Genomic DNA, 9,459 nt, shown 5'->3' on the forward strand with positions numbered 1-9,459 from the left:
AATAGGACAGGAGAAGTACTCCAGATATAACAAACTGACCCTAGCCCCCGACACATAAACTACTGCGGCATAAATACTGGAGGCTGAGACAGGTTGGGTCAGGAGACACTGTGGCCCCATCTGAGGACACCCCCGGAGGGCCAAACAGGAAGGATATAACCCCACCCACTTTGCCAAAGCACAGTCCCCACACCACTAGAGGGATATCTTCAACCACCAACTTACCATCCTGAGACAAGGCAGAGTATAGCCCACAAAGATCTCCGCCACGGCACAACCCAAAGGGGGGCGCCAACCCAGACAGGAAGATCACATCAGTGACTCAACCCACTCAAGTGACGCACCCCTCCTAGGGATGGTATGAAAGAGCCCCAGCAAGCCAGTGACTCAGCCCCTGTAATAGGGTTAGAGGCAGAGAATCCCAGTGGAAAGAGGGGAACCGGCCAGGCAGAGACAGCAAGGGTGGTTTGTTGCTCCAGAGCCTTTCCGTTCACCTTCCCACTCCTGGGCCAGACTACACTCAATCATATGACCCACTGAAGAGATGAGTCTTCAGTAAAGACTTAAAGGTTGAGACCGAGTTTGCGTCTCTTACATGGGTAGGCAGACCATTCCATAAAAATTGAGATCTATAGGAGAAAGCCCTGCCTCCAGCTGTTTGCTTAGAAATTCTAGGGACAATTAGGAGGTCTGCGTCTTGTGACGTGTAGGTTTGTACGGCAGGACCAAATCAGAGAGATAGGTAGGAGCAAGCCCCTGTAATGCTTTGTAGGTTAGCAGTAAAACCTTGAAATCAGCCCTTGCCTTGACAGGAAGCCAGTGTAGGGAGGCTAGCACTGGAGTTATATGATCAAATTTTTTGGTTCTAGTCAGGATTCTAGCAGCTGTATTTAGCACTAACGGAAGTTTATTTAGTGCTTTATCCGGGTAGCCGGAAAGTAGAGCATTGCAGTAGTCTAACCTAGAAGTGACAAAAGAATGGATACATTTTTCTGCATCATTTTTGGACAGAAAGTTTCTGATTTTTGCAATGTTACGTAGATGGAAAAAAGCTGTCCTTGAAATGGTCTTGATATGTTCTTCAAAAGAGAGATGAGGGTCCAGAGTAACGCCCAGGTCCTTCACAGTTTTATTTGAGACGACTGTACAACCATTAAGATTAATTGTCAGATTCAACAGAAGATCTCTTTCTTGGGACCTAGAACAAGCATCTCTGTTTTGTCCGAGTTTAAAAGTAGAAAGTTTGCAGCCATCCACTTCCTTATGTCTGAAACACATGCTTCTAGCGAGGGCAATTTTGGGGCTTCACCATGTTTCATTGAAATGTACAGCTGTGTGTCATCTGCATAGCAGTGAAAGTTAACATTATGTTTTCGAATGACATCCCCAAGAGGTAAAATATATAGTGAAAACAATAGTGGTCCTAAAACTGAACCTTGAGGAACACCGAAATTTACAGTTGATTTGTCAGTCAGTCTAAAGTTCTAGCCGTTTGTTACTATTCAGATCCTGTTATCCTGTTGTGCCTGTTTTTCTTGCCTGACGCTGTTTTCCTCTCCGCTACAGTTCTTCCCGGTCTACCTCTGGTCCCTGTCTCATCATCTTGCTACTCTGTCCTGGATTCCCCACTCTACTTCTCCCTTGGATTCCCCTCCGGACCTGCTTACCCTGTCTCAACCCCTCTCGCTCCAGCCTCAGCCTCCGCACCTGGTTTCCAGCAAGTCGCCCGAGCTTCCCCTAACCTGCACTCCATCTCCCCCCTGTGTTTCAATGAATACCATGTTTACTTCATCCAAGTCTCCTCGTCTGAGTCTGCTCTTGGGTTCCCCTGTTCCACTCCGCGTATCAGTGCCTGTGCAGATGTATGCATGTTCAACTAGTTTACCCCAATGTTGGTGTTACACTGGCACAGATCAACTGTTGTTCAAACTGTAGAATAGAGTATAATGTATTTAGTTTTTTGTCTGTAAGGCAATATCATGTGGTGCCTGGGCTTCTTCCTGCATTAGATTCTAGATACAGAAACATAATTCCTTTGCCTGTGTGTCATTGTAGCAGGACTGTATCTCATGAAATGTATCCCACTCAAGCAGATTACACATGAGAAGCTGAATGGCAGCACTACCATAACACTCCTCCCACAGTTTTAGAAGTATTCCCTGAACTTACTGTGTTTTTTTCGAATGACAATTTCATTATGACCTCTCCCATCATCTGCTGATCACCAGTTATCTTACACCAGATTTAACCAAATATTTTTGGTATCCATTACTGGGATTTACAAGATAGGTACTGTTTGGTGTAGCATAGAGAATTTTCAACCAACCTTACTGATGCCGTCTTTGTCTTAATTCAGGGAAACAGGAGTAAAATGTCTGTGTCCAGTTGCAGGGGGTCAGTTTGAATTGCTCCGTTATTAAAACAAAAATGGTTTTGCTCCATAAGTAATCCAACAATATGTGCGCCGCCATCATGTGTATTTAGAGTCTTCTCACTCATTGATCGAGACTAAGTCTCTGCCATCATGACACAAAGACCTTTGAGGAGGACACCCACATGTCTCAATCAATGAGAGAAGACTTGAAATAGACAAGATGTCTGCAAATATCTTTGGGTAAATAACATAACCTCATGTAACCAGGGGTGAAAGTAAGGTGGTATGGTAAAACGTCACAATTGATACAACATGCCCAAAAACACTAGAGGCTTTTATACCATTATTTAACATTACTGCATGTCTGCCACATGAAACATCTTTGAATTAACAGGGTGGTATATGCTCCAAATTGGGTTGTGGTTTGAGGAGAACACTTCCCTTTTATTAAAGGTAAAGGTTAAAGAAAGAAAGAAAACATCCTTGTCAATAGTAGCCCTTTGCAGTCGAATTTTGTAGACGTTTTTTTTGTATTGTGTTTGGAGAATCTGCAGAGAAAACAGTGAGACGGTTGTGCCATTACTGTTGTAGTCTTGATTTTATACCTTTCAGTGTCACTTGCTGGTTTCTGTCCCAATGTGCTCCATAACTGTGTCCGCTCCCTCATGCTTGTGCACTCAAAAGGCCCCCACTTTGGGGCACCGCGGAATGACTCCAGATAACCTGAGTTGTACAAATAGAAAAGGTAAGAAGAGAAGAGGGGTAGACTAAATTGTTCTGGAAGGTACTCTGTGGTCCTCTGGCTACCTCGAACCACCTGTAACCCCAGAACACAACACAAACCATACAAACACTACCCAATTAATGTTTATACCATGCTTACTCTAAATTGAGCTGTCTTAGCCATCAGTTTGTACATATTTGGCCAATTTAACTTCATATTGAGCAGAGCCAGTGGTTGGAAGTGCATGTTGGTGGAATCAGATTCTGTAGCACCTACAACAAAATACACAACAATACACAATTTAACCACCCCACTAATTGTATTGACCTCTATTAAACTGGCTAGCTAAGCATTCCTAACATGGACATTTCAATATCGTCAGCTTGCTGTTAGCTAACTAGCATCACTAAATTGGTAGCAAGATTGCTAGCCAGCTGAGACTGGCTGAGAACCAACTAACCAACCATAGACGATTTATACACATTCATCAATGCAAAATCTGATTGATTGAATTATCCATGTTGTCTATATTAAATGGCACTTCATTTAACATAACAGGCTTTTAAAATTCAATATTGGTGTACAATTTCAACTTAAAATATCAAAGGCACTAATTTCACATACAAGCCCGCACACACACACACACACATTTTTGTGTGTTGGTCGTTCATAGTAAACAATGCCATTATTGACGTTTTTGGGCACGCCCCCTCTACCTAGCGGGCAGTATCAGCATTCGCTATAAGTGCTGGACTTTGTGGTTCATCAGGGAGTCGAAACTTCCGGATTCTACCAGTAAAATGAAAATGTGCAAGTTCTAGCTAGTGGTTTAGATAATTGTGATGTTTATGATAAAAACGTATATTATTAATATAGTAATGACTACACGTCGTGGCAGAGCCAGGGTGAAATGCCCCTTTAAGGCCTTGTACATTATAATCCGTTCAACACGCACTGGTTGAATCAACGTTGTTTCCACGTCATTTCAATAAAATGACCTTGAACCAACATGGAAGAGACGCTGTATTGACACCTGTGCCCAGTGGGAAAGCCTGTTCAAAATGTTTCCTAACCTCCAAAGTAGTATGAGATAAGAAAAGTAATCAAGTGATTATACAAACTAAGTTTCCATCCAAATAAAATTTGAACTGACATTCAAAGTGATTCGTTAGAAAGAATAGTAAAAAAACTAGCTATGACAAAACACAGAGATGACCATCAGGTCATGATGGAGGAAGCTAGCTTGTTGGTTTGCTCGGGGCCCTAAGGAAATATGTCATGTAATGTGTTACTTCCTTTTCCCACTACCATTTCATTGTCTCTCTCCGGGTGAGACTGGAGACCAATTCATGGGTGGTTTCACCAATTCGGTGCCTTTTGAGAAGCAAAAAAAAAATGCAATGTTTGATTTCACTTATTTCAACATTCTGTTATAAAGTACACATATTTAACTCCATAAAAAAACAACTTTTCATCTTAAATCAGCCATAAATCCCCTTGTGACAGGGGGAATGGAAGCTTGTTGTGTGCAACAGGGTGTGGCAATTGAACGCAAACTTCACAAAAACATTTAAATTGTTAAAACATTTCCACCACTAAACACCAGAAAATGGCCAAAAAGAGTAGAACCAGCTCACCTGCATTTACTCCAGGAATTGACTATTAGACGCTCAATGTTTCTTCAGAAAACAATATTTGAAAAAAAAAAGAAATTAAAAATGAGGGACAGACGTACGTGAATCACTAATCACATGAAATAAATCATCATCTTCTGTAATAACTGTCAAAGCAACAAAATAACTAGGGCTTTATATTGAAAACCTGGAGAAATGTTGGGGTTCAGTGGGTTAAAATCTTCCTAGATGTCACAGATGGGGCACGGATGGACATGTCAAAATGCTGAATCTTGCCACTTCAGCAAGTCTTTATTCATATTAAAAATCGGATTGATTGAATTCTCCATGTTGTATATATTAAATGGCACTTCCTCTAACATAACATGCTTTTATTTCTTCTTAAAATATCAAAGGCACTAATTTCACACACAAGCCCGCACACAAACACACACTCACACTGGTGCTGGGTGGAGTGTACGCTCAGAGGGAAGGAGTCATTCTCAAGCAATGTGGGCGACTGACTCCTTCAACTATTTAGATTCCGTTTTGTAAAAAATAAAACACTGTCCAGAACATAGGAAGGCAAAGAAGATCTGATGTGGAGATGGAACGTGACGGCCAAGTCAAATGGATCACTGTATGCTCTTTAGTCGGACGACCCCAATGGACTTGGCTAGTTGTGGTGGTGAACTTGGGCCAGAGTTATTAACTGGTCCTCATCAAGTCACAAAAAAAACAGGCATCAGGAAAAATACATTATGTCAATTCGGATGATTAATTACACAGGTTATGCAATTACTTTCAGAGAAATGAATGTAGGACCGACACTTTCTCCTCCATGGGGATGAGAGTTTAAAAACATACCAAAAGACTTACTGCACAAGATAAAAGTAACAAAGAGCCCCCAAAACAGGATGAACAGATTATACAAAGAGAGGGAGTTAGGGAGGACAAAGGAGGGTAGAAAGCATAAACAATACAGTTAATATTGCTGTTCTGGTAGCTGAGGAATATATGGGAACAGCTTCAGCTACAGTGTACCACAGTATCTGAACGTTGTTCCACAAAGCTTTCAATGTGCAGATTTGGAAGCAGCAATCCAATTGTAAACCACCTTTCTCTCTCCTCCTCTCTCTCTCCTCTTCCTACTTCTCTCCATTTCTCCTTACAGTCTCTGTTCCAATCTCCCGTGGCAATCTTCCGACCAGCATGTTTTTCTCCACCAGAGCCCAGAGACCTTGGCGCGGAGTGTTGGACGCCTGACACTGTTGACACGGTGCTGTTTTGCAATACAAAGCGGACTGTGGTTTATTTTCGGGAAAACAATATTTTCTTTCTACCATGTTGCAACTTATTTTCCCAATTTCATTATTTGTTATTGCTAGTGGTGGATTAACGTCTATGCGCTGTTGATCGGGGGAGAGGGAGAGAAAGCCAGTGAAGGAGAGCAGGGAGGAGAGGAAAGCGGTGGGGAATCTGTTTGAAGAACACGTCTGTGATTTCTTTGAGTTCATACATGGTATGTTATTTCACAAGAGGCTCGTGGTAAGATAAGAGCTCCCCATTCAAATCCAGGTTTGATCAAGTCTCTCCACCGTCATGTTTACTGGATTAAATGCAAAGCTTTCGCTTAGCCTTTGAGACAACCCTTCCTTGTGTGCGGAGAGATTTCTTCTCTTTTTTTGACTCTCTCATTTGTCCCGCCAAATGAAGGAGAGATGATCGAAAGGCAGGATAGAGCCCGTTAAATTATTATGGAAGGATGTTTTTTCTTGGTGTCAAGTCTTAGCCTAATAATAAAAGGGTGAGATTTCTTATTGTCGGGTTGACTGACATTGAATGCCGTACAAAAGCCATGTTTGCGTAGGGAGAGGCCTCAATCACAGCTGGAAAGAAGGCCTGACAAGGGGCTCAGAGCCTCAGACGAACGGACACATCTGGAGTTGTGTGGTCTATGTCACTGTTGGTTCTGTTTGCTTACGCTCAGACCACTCAAACAAAAACAGAGCTTTCCACCCCCTGAGGAAGACGACACATGCAACAATTTGAAAGCTTGAAATAATAAACAACAATCACAGAAGGCGGGCAGTTCTCCACGGAGGCATTTTTCCACTAGCGAAGTCAATTTGTGGGCACGTAAACAGGGCTAACATGCCTCTGACCACTCGTGTTTAGATGGCTCCTCCTCCACACACACACACACACACACACAGAACAGAACAGAACAGCTGTGTGTAAGATTAATGCTATTTCATGGTGTGCTTGAAAAAAAGGAGGAAATTGATTTGGAGATACCAGAGAGGCATGATCAATTCTGAGGACGACAAAAAGAGAAGAAGACCAGCGATGCAAAAAGAAAAAAGGAGAAAGTGAAAGAGAAGGTCTTGAGTGCAATGAGTCGAAGAAAAAGAGTTGTATGGAGAGAGTGTGTGGGGAGAAAATGCTCAGTCATGCCTCAGGAATGTTGTGGGTGCGCTTGCCGGTGTGACTAAACCATTTTTCACAGCAGTAATCTGAGGAAGCCGTCCGTGTGTTGGCAGCGTGGGCTGCATGGTTGAGCCTGGGAGGTGAGAGGAGGAGGTAGGGATGGAGGGAGATAGCGGAGGATAGGAAAGGGGGGGGAGAGGAGTCACATGTAGACCCAGTTTTAAATTCTCTCTCTCTCTCTCTCCCTCTCCCTCTGTCTCTCCGATTCAGAAAGGAGTTGTAAACAAGCTCTGAGGATTTACAGGCCTGCTGAAATAGAGTGTTGACCCCTGCATTCCTCTGAGCAATGTATTCTGGAAGAATCAACACTGGGCCTGAGGTGGACCTCTCTCTCTCTCCCCTGTCTACTCTGGTCTCACCCCTCCTCGTTTTTCTGTAACATATTTATCTGACCACCGAATGAAGGAAGGCCTCTCTGGGGGAGGGGGGTAGTTAGCCCCCCTCCCACCTGCACACTTGTGACTGTCATTGGTTTGACTGATCACCTCGAATCCGCGAGCAGATGGTTGGATAAGTGTCAGCGATATTACATAAGCCACATTGTTCCTCTGGCGAAGCCAAGAGCGTTGGACTCATGGGTCTCATCATCTAGAATTATATCTGGGAAGGAACATCGCCATTAGGTTTCAAACTGAACCAGAACACTGTCGAAATGACAAGATAATAATCAGGCTATTAACTCAGGGATACATGATAAAGAGAAAGAGTGATGATATGTGTACAATTATGTAATGAAATGTATACTATACAATCCTATATTATATAAGACAGTTTTGATAAAAAATGTTAGTGAATAATATTAGAATGACTCGTATGAGTATATAATTATGCCATAGCATATCTAATTTATGTAATCATTCAGTTTCAGTTCACTTTGATCTTTCATGCTTCGATGACAATATATACTGTACCTGTTATCTATATGAAAACACAGTACTATCTAGAATACTGCATGTGATCTAACTAGGCATCATTACTGTGTACATTTCTGTCATAACCCTTGGCTTGCTGGCTAGCAAACAGCACAACATCCAACTGATGTGAAGAATATGTAGAGTTGAAAAACAATAATGGCCCTCTCTTTCCATCTTTGTCTCAAATTGCACCCTATTCCATATTTAGTGCGCTAAATTTGACCAGGCCCCATAGGGCTCCATAGGGCTCTGGTCATAAGTAGCACACTATGCTGTATAGGGTGCCATTTGGGACACAATAATCATTTGCTTTGTAAAGCGGTTTTCAACACAAGTTGCAAAGCGCTTCACAGTACTAACAAAGAAACAAAAACTAGAGGAAGGAGAAGAAAAAGCTCATTCAAATCATACATTGAAATAACTCTTTAAAATCACCTTTATGAAAGTGTCTTCAGCAGTGATATAATGACGCAGCCCATGTCTGGGCTCATTTGTATTGGCGTAGTCTAATAAATATTTATCTGTTCATAGTGAAGGGTGAATATCCAATAACCAGAAACCCTGGTTCACATTCCCCAACCGTTGTCTCACATAGCGAAGTGAGAAGGGACAGATATTTATGAGGAACATGCTTGTACACACACACACACGCACACACACACACACACACACACACACACACACACACACACACACACACACACACACACACACACACACACACACACACACACACACACACGAGTTCGAGTTAGCTATGAAACTAAACCCTTGGTGGGGCCTCCTAGGGCATCTTGAAGTGAGCTAACATTGCTTTTAGGATTTGTGAGGAAGTACGGCAAGCTATGTTTTGAGCTCTGTGGTCTGTGGTGAAGATGTCATACTTGGCTCAGAGCCCTGCTAGTCACCTGATGTGAATGACATAATGTTTATCTGATTATCATCATCTGATAGAGGGATATGCTTTCAACCTCCAACCCAGACTGTTGGCGAATGGTCATAACATTCTCCTGTTGAGCTCTCTATATGTAGCCTGATCTCAGATCTGTTTGTGTTGTCTTGTCAACTCCTAAGGTCAATGTCATTCCAAACAAGTTGGCTATACAGCAGCACAAACAGATCTGGGTCCAGGCTACAGGGTGCAGTTTCATAGTGCCCTCCACTTCCCTGAGAGAATAGCTTGGGTGTCTGCTATTACCACCACAGTCACCTCTACTTGCCATATGATACCTGTCCATCCCCAGGGTTTGTATTTTGAGGTCAGTGGCCCATAGCCTTAGGATGGACAGGAAGAGATGTGACATTCTGGGGACTTGAGGAGAAGTGATATATTATCTGTCACCA

General features: G+C 42.6%; 1 long non-coding RNA gene across 3 annotated transcripts; it reads left to right on the forward strand.

The window, feature by feature from the left end:
* Nucleotides 1-5,655: 5,655 nt before the first annotated feature.
* On the forward strand, nt 5,656-8,641 carry LOC121846512. Of its 3 annotated transcripts, none has more exons than XR_006083404.1 (2): nt 5,656-7,294; nt 7,412-8,641. It is a non-coding gene; the product is annotated as an uncharacterized LOC121846512 (long non-coding RNA). The 3 variants fall into 3 exon arrangements; XR_006083405.1 differs by having other exon boundaries at nt 5,656-7,281; XR_006083403.1 differs by having other exon boundaries at nt 5,656-6,233.
* The last annotated feature ends 818 nt before the right edge of the window (nt 8,642-9,459 follow it).

This window comes from Oncorhynchus tshawytscha, linkage group LG05 (assembly GCF_018296145.1).
Source record: "Oncorhynchus tshawytscha isolate Ot180627B linkage group LG05, Otsh_v2.0, whole genome shotgun sequence".
Lineage (NCBI taxonomy): Eukaryota > Metazoa > Chordata > Actinopteri > Salmoniformes > Salmonidae > Oncorhynchus > Oncorhynchus tshawytscha.